Genomic DNA, 11,141 nt, shown 5'->3' with positions numbered 1-11,141 from the left:
ATTGAATGTCTACTCATAGGATGTTGTGGAACTGCTATCATTTAACGTCTTACTCTTCGTGAGAAATATTGTGCAATTAAGACTTGTCAACTCATTGGCTGAGGCCCACGGGAAGTGATCCTTTCCTCAATTGACTTAGGACTGACAAAAAAAATTGTCCTTTATTCACTGTTCTGTCAATTTAAAATCACTGTGTCAGTACCCATAATGGTGGCACGACAGTTCAGCGTGAAAGACAAAGGTAAAGACATCAAGGCAAACACTTTCAGGGGAGCTAATATTTTATGCCGACAAGCAAACAGTCCAAACAGAATGGCAAACAGCTCAACCTTTTTGTGGCCAAAAATACGTATTGTCCCAAATGCCTTGTCGGAGCCAATGACAAAATGGTAGGATATTAACGATATTGAAAAAGAAGTAGCAGTGGTGGGATTTGAACCCACGCCTCCTGAGAGACTGGAGTTTAAATCCAGAGCCTTGGACCACTCGGCAACACTCCCTGATAAATGTAAGCCCGACCGAACGGGAAGTATGGTGACAAAACTTGTAGTGTGAAGCCACGGCAAACGATTTGGCCCTGCGACGCGAAAATGAAGTCTGGCAAATTGGGTTCTTTTTTTATATCTTCTGTGTAGTGTGCCATATAAACGACAACTCTCCGACAGCGCAACTTGACAGAGACCAGTAGGATTGCATATTCTGACCGGCGCATCACTTCCCGTGCTTACCGTTGTCAACATATTTCTTCTCACGCACAAACCAATGTTTACCGAAGATTTAGGGGATGATTCGAGGGAACGCCGGCATGTTTACGTGCAACCGTATGTACTTGCGCTTGCTAGGGTACATCACGTTTTGTTGCCTGCTTGCGAGCCGTATTGTATGAAAAGTACGTGAACATACCTCAAGGAATCCTTCAATGAACGTTCTCTCCCGAGCACCAGTGACGAACAGGTTTTTCCACATTTTGTCCCCCCACAGTCACTCACAGGCACACACAGAAACAAGACATTGACGCGGCGCATTGTTGTTGTCGTCACCATCGTAACGAGTGTGTCCCGTCGCGTTGACCGGTGACACGTTTTCTGCTTCCACCTCTCGGACAGTGTTTGATTTGACAAGATAAAGCCCAGAGATGGCAAAAGACGGGATAGGGTGCTATCGGAATAAATGTTGAGTAGTGTTGCCACTGTCTGCCCCAGAAACGGCAAGGTTTGATTGCAGTAGTCTGACATGGTGTCATCGGGAAAGACCAAATGTGTCTTGTTGCCTGATCCAGCCATGAGACAACCCGAACATCCCTGTTGCACATACCATCTACAAATTACGAGAGAGCAGAGTGGCGCAGCGGACGCGTGCTGGGCCCATAACCCAGAGATCAATGGATCGAAACCATCCTCTGCTATCTGGAGTTCGTTCTCTGTTATCGTATGTCTGCTCATAGGATGTTGTGCAACTGCTATCATTTAACGTCTTAATCTTCATGAGAAATATTGTGCAATAAAGACTTGTCAACTCATTGGCTGAGGCCCACGGGAAGTGACCCTTTCCTCAATTCACTTCGTTCTGACAGAAAAAATGTGTCCTTTATTCATTGTTCTGTCAATTTAAAATCACTGTGTCAGTACCCATAAAGGTGGCACGACAGCTCAGCGTGAAAGACAAAGGTAATGACATTAAGGCAAACACTTTCAGGGGAGCTAATATTTTACGGCGACAAGCAAACAGTCCAAACAGAACGGCAAACAGCTCGACCTTCTTGTGGCCAAATATACGTATTGTCCCAAACGCCTTGTCGGAGCCAATGACAAAATGGTAGGAGATTAACGATATTGAAAAGGAACTGGCAGTGGTGGGATTTGAACCAACACCTCCTGAGAGACTGGAGCGTAAATCCACCACCTTGGACCGCTCGGCCACACTATCTGCAAACCCCATTTTTGTAAAGGGAATTTTTTGATAAATTTAAGCCCGACCGAACGAAGTATGGTAACAAAACTTGTCGTGTGACATAAGCCACGGCAAACGATTTGGTCCTGCGACACCAAAATGAAGTCTGGCAAATTGGGTTCTTTTTTGATATCTTCCGTGGTGACATATAACCCGAACATCCCTATTGCACATACCAACTACAATGACTAGTGAGCAGAGTGGAGCAGCGGAAGCGTGCTAAGCCCATAACCCAGAGGTCGATGGATCAAAACCGTCCTCTGCTATCTGGAGCTCATTCTCGGTTATCGTATGTTTGCTCATAGGATGTTGTGGAACTGCTATAATTTAACGTCTTACTCTTTGTGAGAAATTGTTGGATTTGTCTTACCTAACATTATAAAAAATAGACACAAAAGGAATGAAGACGCTGGTTTCTTTTTCTCATGAGGAGGGCGTATGGGAGATTGTTCAGATTACAGCCTCTCATCACGCTCTAAACAATCTCTCCCGTCGCTCCTGTATTTATTTGAAATAGGGAGGTTTTACAAGACATAACGTACTAAGCGACAAGACACAACACACTCAGGGTAGGGTTTCAAGGTGAAGACATGGGACCAACACATGCCACGTCCCGGCCACGTCCTTAGTCAAGGCGCCCTTCTCTCTGATGATTCCTGCTGAGTCATCTTCTTGAAGGCGAGACATCTTCCTTTTCTCAAAATCGTCCATAATACTAATGCAAATTAAGCAAATAAATGATAACTTCTACAATATATTTAACATTTCCCTCCTGTTTATCATGTATTTGCACAAATTCTCATATCATTTTACAGTCACTTCATTTAGATTTTTTAACTGTATCATTTTTATGAAACAAATACATTTACACTCAGAGTAAACTTGTCATACATGAATGTTGTAGTTTAAACATCGTAATCACCTGGATCAGGAAACAAATCAGTTAAAGCAAAATCATCATCATCATCATTATCATTATCAACAACCAGTAATGGATACATCTGCTCCATACGTTTCTCCATGGGGGTAATTGCTGTGGTGATAAATTTACTGATTAATGCCCGAATTCATGGGATACAACAACATCCACACAATGTCAGAATGGCTGCAAAAACAGCAATTGATATCAATTTTGGTGAAATTAGGGTTTTGTATTGACCAAAAACGTCCATCCAGCTGTCCCACAAGGAGTGTTGATTGAGGGTCCGTAGACCATCGATGGCTCTGGTCAAGCTGCCATCTGAAGCAGTATTGTTTGTTCTCCAAACATACCGCAAACACCTCCCTCTCTTGCGAGGAGCATGTCGACAGCTATGCGGTTTTGGAATGTCCTTGAGCTGCTCGTGCACAGCTTCCAACCCACTCTGAGTCCAATTTCCTAATCTCTGTACATTGAAGTGGATATAGTTTATCCCATCAACATTTTTATTAATCGTACACCACCAGCATATGAAGTATTCAAATCCTCCTGCAACTTGGTCAGCTAATTTGTATTGATTAGGAACCCCACGAGGAACACCTATGGCGTCGATATGTTTTATGTTGGATAATTTTGCCTCTGCCAGGATAAATGTCTTTTTTGTCCATGTTCTAGATTTGACAACAACATTGGTGCTTTTTCCATTAAGTCTTGAACAGGCATAGGGTATATAGTGGTCCTAATTTCTTGCCTTTACTAATCATGTTTATACAAGTAAAATTATTCGGTGCTACTAAAGTAGAAAACATTGGTTTGTGTTTGTCTGCTTTTGAAAGGATAGAAAGGATCCCATGATTTACACCTCTCAGTTGGTATCATTCAGGGTGGGATGTCCCATATATCACATAAACAAAACCAACACCAGAGTTGCCAAAGTTGCTACGTAACAACCTATTGATTCTCATAACCAACACGGGTGTGCCTTTCTGCTGAGTTCTCACTAAAAGGGTTGGTGTCTTTTTTCTTCACTGACCAGCAAGCGTTTTCAGAATCTACACATCTGCTCCCGCTCCGTTATCAGACTTTTGCTCACCTTCCCTATTTGAGTACTCAGCTGAAATGACTCTTTTACAGTGTGTTAAATGAATCTACGTGTTTCTTTCTGCTATTTTTTAGGGCTGTAAAGTGTCGATGTATCTGTGCCACGACCCCTCCGGTTGAGACGTGACACAGCATGGCTCAATATAGCAGCCCATTTGAATAGTTTTTTTTTTTTTTTTCCTTCTGTGCTAATGTAAATTTCATTTTGTAGTTTTGCACTTTGTTTTCCCCAATAATTGCGTTCTTGTTGTGGAATACTCATATTGGCTATCAGTATAGATTGTACCATCTTTATTTATCAGAAGTTTGCATGCCTCGGTTAATGCTACTAATTCAGCAGCTTGTTCAGCCAATTCCTGACAATCATGCTGCGTGCCTTCATCAAGTAAGGGTATTAGTGTGGCTGGATTTAAGGTTGTGCATCGCTCAACAGTCAAATGTGATTGTGACAGCAAGATGGCCATGCAAGATAAATGTCTTGCAGGTGATAAAAACGCCATATTCGTTTGCAATAGGAGAGCAGACACTGTATGTGGGACCTTAATAGTTAATGGATGAAATAACACAAACGTGGAACTGCTCTCTACTGCCATCGAAGCTGCCACAACTGCTCTGACACAATGCGGTAATGCACACGTCACGCTGTCCAATGTAGTTGAAAAATAAGCTTTTGGTCTTAGCTTATCACCGTATTGTTGTGTAAGTACGGAGGTCATGTAATAGCTTTTACAATCTACCATTTGAATGAATGTTTTATCATTAAATTTGGAAGGGCCAGCGCAGTACTGGACACCAAATGTTGTTTAATGTCACAGAAGGCCTTTTCTGCCTCTGTACTCCATTAAACAGGTGATGTCATTTTAAGGTTGTCTTCATACATTAATTTTGACAATGGTGCAACAATTTCTGCATAGTTTGGAATCCATGCTCGACAATAATTTTTCAGACCTAAAAATGATTATGATATGTTTCTTTGTCTGTGGTTTAGGATTTTTTAAGACTATAGCTTTCCTGTCTTCTAATATTGTCCTTCCTCCTACACTTAAATTATGGCCTAGATCTTTGACTTGCCTTTTTCACAATTGCAATTTATTTTTGTTAATTTTATGTCGCTCTTCTGCTAGATGATGCAGTAAGGCCAATGAATCTTTGCATGTCTCTCCATCTGGAGATGCCAGGAGAACATCATCTACATATAGTAAAATTTGGCTCCGTCCTCGGGGAGTGAATTTAGATGTGTGTTGTCATTACTTGTGAATAAATGGTTGGATTTTCACAGTAACCTTGTGGTAATCTAGTCAATGTATATTTTTTGCCCTCAAATGTAAATGCAAACCAAAATTGACTGTTCTTTTCTACTGGTACTGAAAAGAATGCATTACTTATGTCCACTACTGTAAACACAGTAGCGTCTGGTCTGAATGAATTTAACAATGTGTGTGGATCTGGTACGCATGCTGCTCTCTGTATTACTGCAGTATTTACTGCCTGTAAGTCTTGTACCATTTTCCAGCCCACTGAAGGTGGGGCCTTTTTTTTACGGAGAAAATGGGTGTGTTACATGGTGATTCTGGACACTCCACTATAACTCCTGCCTTAATTAGTGCTTCAATTACCGGTTTGATTCCTTCACGTTCATCTGGTTTTAATGGATATTGATGAATGCATAGTCTATACTCTGTTTTGGGTCTAGTTTGTACTGGTAAAATAATTCCTGCCACGACTTTTGCTTCATTGTCTGAGTACAGATAATCTACAGTAATTTTAGCAGGTCTCGCATGTCGTAACGTTTTCTCATATAAATGTCTACTTTGTAGGGTGTGATGCCGGCTACGGCCTTTTTCACATCCTCATGAGTCCAGGTCCTATAGACCAAAATAGTTTCTTTGTGGTCCTCTTGTACGTTTGGATTTGCCACCTCAATCATTGGATATAAATCCATGTCTCCCTCGTCTGTGGTTATATTTGTTATTTTGGGAATGGGAGACAATGTTGCTACCATAGTTTTAGACCAATTCATTTGTGACCCTCCTGATCGTAAAACTCGTTGAGGTTCTGACTCATGAGTTGGAGGAAGTTCATGAGGTGGCAAAAACGGGTACAAGGGTGCTGAGGCTTTTGTTCCCTCATTCTTTTCACAACTTTCTTCAACCATCTTTTTCTCCCTTACTCTTACCACTGGTCCTGTCTCGTCATCTTCCTGTCTTTGAAACAACATATCTTTATCCCTACCTGCCTGCTCTTTCTGTTCACTTGCTAAGTCCTTCTTTTTCCTACTTCCTTTTTCTCTTTTAGACGCCATGTTTAGCCAGAAGAATAAGTTGTCATATCCATCTTTTTCTATTTTTGATATATTATTTTTGTGTCGACATTTTATTTCGTCTCGAAGTTGAACCAATTTTTGCGAATATCGCTGTCCAGCGAAACCGTATTTGGTTATCCACGTGTTTAAATGTTTTATTTTGGAAGGGTTTTGGAGTTGAAAATATTTCCAGTCTTTACACGTTAAGCATTCTTTTGGATCTGTTTTACTGTTATTTTTTCCCATTTTGTGAATTTGGAAGTCAGTTTATTTGCACCTCGAGTGACCTAAATACTGACTTTATTCAAAATGACAGGGTGACATTGAATGTCTGGGTTTTGGTAATCCTCAAGCCTCTACCCACACGGGGCGGAGGATTCTTGCATCTGCTTCCAAACCCAGTTGTCACTTACAATCCAGTCTTATACATTCATACTTTTACACATTCACACGATACTAGTAACGTTTTTACAAACACACGGAAACACGGAATTTAAGTACGTACAGGACTCCGTCGTCCTTGCGGAATTTGTCGGACTCCGCCGTCCTTCTTTTACTTGCCAGTGACTCGTATTACACAAGGTTTATTCTGCCGCAGACTTCTTTGTCGCGCAATTCACTCACTCTTTAATCCTTTTTCCAAAATTTTTTTTTTTTAATTTAACTCACCAGTCGTCTTCAATCCTGTGGATTTTCGTCAACCTTCAGATCCCAGTTGAGGCGAACGAAGACCAGTCCCGTAAAGGGTCTTACTTGCCATGGCCACAGTCTCTTAACTGGAAGTCGGCTCCACAACTGGAATCCTAGGGTGTGTTGACAACCGTCTCGAAGGACCAATTTAATGTTGAATCTATCTTACCCAACACCTAGAAAAAATAGACACAAAAGGAATGAAGACGCTGGTTTCTTTTTCTCATGAGGACGGCGTATGGGAGATTGTTCAGATTACAGCCTCTCATCACGCTCTAAACAATCTCTCCTGTCGCTCCTGTATTTATTTGAAATAGGGAGGTTTCTGAGTTTACAAGACATAACATACTACGCTTACAAGACACAACATCCTAAGTGGAGGGTTTCAAGGTGAAGACATGGGACCAACACCTGCCACATCAGAATCAGAATCAGAATCAGAATCAGAATCAGAATCAGAATCAGAATCAGAATCAGAATCAGAATCAGAATCATCTTTATTTGCCAAGTATGTCCAAAACACACAAGGAATTTGTCTCCGGTAGTTGGAGCCGCTCTAGTACAACAGAGAGTCAATTTACAGAACACTTTGGAGACAAAGACATTGACAAAAAACAATTGTGCAAAAAGATGCAGAGTCCTCTCGCACTTAGAGCAGTTCGAATGACTAATATTGCAATAGACCGGTGCAATGACCATTGTGCAAGGGGCACTGAGACTTCAAGGAGTGTATGCGGTTTAAAGTGACGAGTAGTGCGATAATCTGGGACAATGTTGGTTGTGCAAATGTTACAGATACTCCTCAAACAGTGTGCAATGGAGCAGATGCTACTCTGGCAAGAGTGGCCAGTATATGCAAATAGTGCAGCATGGCGAGACAACTCCAGTGAATGCACGAGTAATACATAATTGGCCCCACAGAAATGTGACAACGAAGTCAAAAAATTGCCAGCATGTTGTAATGGAATTCTAGGTCAGGTGTTTAAGAAGTTGATCGCAAGAGGGAAGAAGCTGTTGGAATGTCTACTAGTTCTAGTTTGCATTGATCGGTAGCGCCTACCTGAGGGAAGGAGCTGGAAGAGCTGGTGACCTGGGTGCGGAGGGTCCGAGAGGATTTTGCACGCCCTTGTCTTAGTTCTGGCAGCGTGCAAGTCCTCAAGGGTGGGTAGGCGGGTACCGACAATCCTTTCAGCAGTTTTGATTGTCCGTTGCAGTCGGAGTTTGTCCTTTTTTGTAGCAGCACCGAACCAGACTGTGATGGAAGAACACAGGACTGATTCGATGACCGCTGTGTAGAACTGTCTCAGCAGCTCCGGTGGCAGGCCGTGCTTTCTCAGAAGCCGCAGGAAGTACATCCTCTGCTGGGCCTTTTTGAGGACGGAGTTGATGTTAGTCGCCCACTTCAGGTCCTGAGAGATTGTAATTCCCAGGAACTTGAAGGTCTCGACGGTTGACACAAGGCGGCTGGACAACGTGAGGGGCAGCTGTGGTGAAGGATGCCTCCTGAAGTCCACGATCATCTCTACAGTCTTGAGCGTGTTCAGCTCCAGGTTGTGTCGGCCGCACCACAGCTCCAGCCGCTCCGCTTCCTGTCGATATGCAGACTCGTCACCGTCCTTGATGAGGCCGATGACAGTGGTGTCATCTGCAAACTTCAGGAGTTTGACAGTCGGGTTCGCTGAGGTGCAGTCATTCGTGTAGAGAGAGAAGAGCAGCGGAGAGAGGACACAACCTTGGGGCGCCCCAGTGCTGATGCTGTGTGTGGATGAGATGGTCTCCCCCAGCCTCACCTGCTGTGTCCTGCCCGTCAGAAAGCTGTAAATCCACTGGGAGATGGCAGGTGAGACGCTGAGCTGGAGAAGCTTGGATGAAAGGAGTTCAGGGATGATAGTGTTGAACGCTGAGCTGAAGTCCACGATCAGGATCCTCGCGTAGGTCCCTGCACTGTCGAGGTGTTCTAGGATGAAGTGCAGTCCCATGTTGACTGCATCATCCGGAGACCTTTTTGCTTGGTAGGCAAACTGCAGGGGGTCCAGCAGGGGACCTGTGACACTCTTGAGGTGGTCCAGCACGAGACGTTCAAAGGACTTCATGACCACAGATGTCAAAGCAACAGGCCTGTAGTCATTCAGACCAGAGATTGCAGGTTTCTTGGGGACTGGAATGATGGTGGAGCGTTTGAAACAGGATGGAACTTCGCACAGTTCCAGAGATCTATTGAAGATCTGAGTGAAGATTGGAGCGAGCTGGTCCGCGCAGACTTTGAGGCAGGATGGGGACACATGGTCCGGGCCTGCCGCTTTGTTAATCTTTTGTTGTTTGAAGATGCATCTCACATCCTGTTCATGGATGGTTAACGCAGAAGTCAGAGGTGTGATTGTGGTCGCGGGTGCGGCCGGGTGGGTGTGTGGTGTGAAACTGTCCTTTTCAAATCTGCAGTAGAAGGTATTCAAGTCGTTGGCTAGTGTGCTATTGTTCTCAGCTTGGGGGGATCGTCGCTTGTAATTAGTCAGCGATTGGAATGCATGCCAGACTGATTTAGAGTCGTTTGCGCTAAACTGTTTTTCCAACTTTGCTGCATAGTTTCTTTTTGCAATGTTAATTTCTTTATTAAGCTGGTTTCTAGCTCGATTATACAGGGCCCTGTCCCCGCTCTGATATGTGTCCTCCTTAGCTTGGCGAAGCTGCTTAAGTTTAGCAGTGAACCACGGCTTGTTGTTGTTGAATGTGCGAAAAGATTTTGTTGGTACACAAACCTCTTCACAGAAACTGATATAGGATGTGACAGTGTCCGTATATTCATCCAGGCTGCCAGCTGAATTTTCAAAGACACTCCAGTCTGTGCAGTCTAAACAGCTTTGAAGTTCCATCTTTCCAAATGCGGGCTGCAGTGTGTGCTGAGCACCGTGACGTCCGTACACCATTTTTCGTTGATATAGAGGCATATCCCGTCGCCCTTTGTTTTCCACGATGATTCCATGTCGCGGTCCGCTCGATGAATGTGGAAACCGGGAAGCATAACACCGCCATCGGGTACAGCGTCGCAAAGCCAGGTCTCCGGAAGCACATGGCCGCAGAACGTCCGAAGTCTTTACTGGTCTTTAACAGAAGATGAAGCTCGTCCATTTTGTTGGGTAGGGAGCGTACATTCGCGAGGTGGATCGACGGGAACGCTAATCTGTGTCCTCTCTTGCGGAGTTTCACCTGAATGCCGGCCCGTTTCCCTCTGTGGCGCCGCTTCCGTCTCCATGCGGCGAAAACCGCGGACGCCGCTCCGGTAAGTAACTCGGGGAAAAAACTGAGCGGATTTGTGAACGTTGGTGACAGAAAGTCCGGAGTAGCCTCCTTGATGGTTAGCAGGTCTCCCCTTGTGTAAGTGAGTCGTGTAAGGTCTCCAAAGACGGACGAAAAACACAAAAACAAAAACAATACTAGAGAGCGCGTTACCGAGGCGACCACACTGGTAGCCGCCATCTTGGGGCCATCCCGGGCCACGTCCTCGGTCAAGGACGCCTTCTCTCTGATGATTCCTGCTGAGTCATCTTCTTGAAGGCGAGACATCTTCCCTTCTCAAAATCGTACATAATACTCATGCAAGCTTAGCAAATAAATGATAACTTCTACAATATATTTAACAGCATGTGAGATGTGAAAACCTTTTTTTTAACTACAACCCCAACGTTGTGTTAAACATAAATAAAAACAGAATACAATAATTTACAAATCATGTTCAGCATATATTTAATTGAATCCACTACAAAGACAAGATATTTATTGTTCAAACTGATCAACTTTATTGTTTTTCGCAAATAATTTATTAACACGCAACACGTTAAAAAAAAGCTGGGATAGGGTCATGTTTCCATTGTGTTACAACACTTTTTCTTTTAACAACATTAAAAAAAACGTTTGGGAACTGAGTACACTAATTGTTGAAGCTTTGTCGGTGAAATACTTTCCCATTCTTGCTTGATGTACAGCTTCAGCTGTTCAACAGTCCGGGGTCTCTGTTGTTGTCTTTTATGCTTCCTAATGCACCACACATTTTCAATTGGATACAGGTCTGGACTGCAGGCAGGCCAGTCTAGTACCCGTACTCTTTTACTACGAAGTCACGCTGTTGAAACACGTGCAGAATGTGGCTTGGCATTGTCTTGCTGAAATAAGCAGGGGCGTCCA

The 11,141-nt window shown here is 43.6% G+C and overlaps 1 non-coding gene across 1 annotated transcript; it reads right to left on the bottom strand.

Annotated features, from left to right (window-relative positions):
- Window positions 1–418: 418 nt before the first annotated feature.
- trnal-uaa (transfer RNA leucine (anticodon UAA)) lies at window positions 419–500 on the bottom strand. Its single transcript has one exon. It is a non-coding gene; the product is annotated as a tRNA-Leu (tRNA).
- Between the last annotated feature and the right edge of the window lie 10,641 nt (window positions 501–11,141).

The sequence above is a fragment of the Phyllopteryx taeniolatus genome, unplaced genomic scaffold (assembly GCF_024500385.1).
Source record: "Phyllopteryx taeniolatus isolate TA_2022b unplaced genomic scaffold, UOR_Ptae_1.2 contig_188, whole genome shotgun sequence".
In the NCBI taxonomy this organism is placed as follows: domain Eukaryota; kingdom Metazoa; phylum Chordata; class Actinopteri; order Syngnathiformes; family Syngnathidae; genus Phyllopteryx; species Phyllopteryx taeniolatus.
Note: the sequence above shows the minus strand (reverse complement) of the source record. Positions and strands in the feature narration are given on the sequence as shown.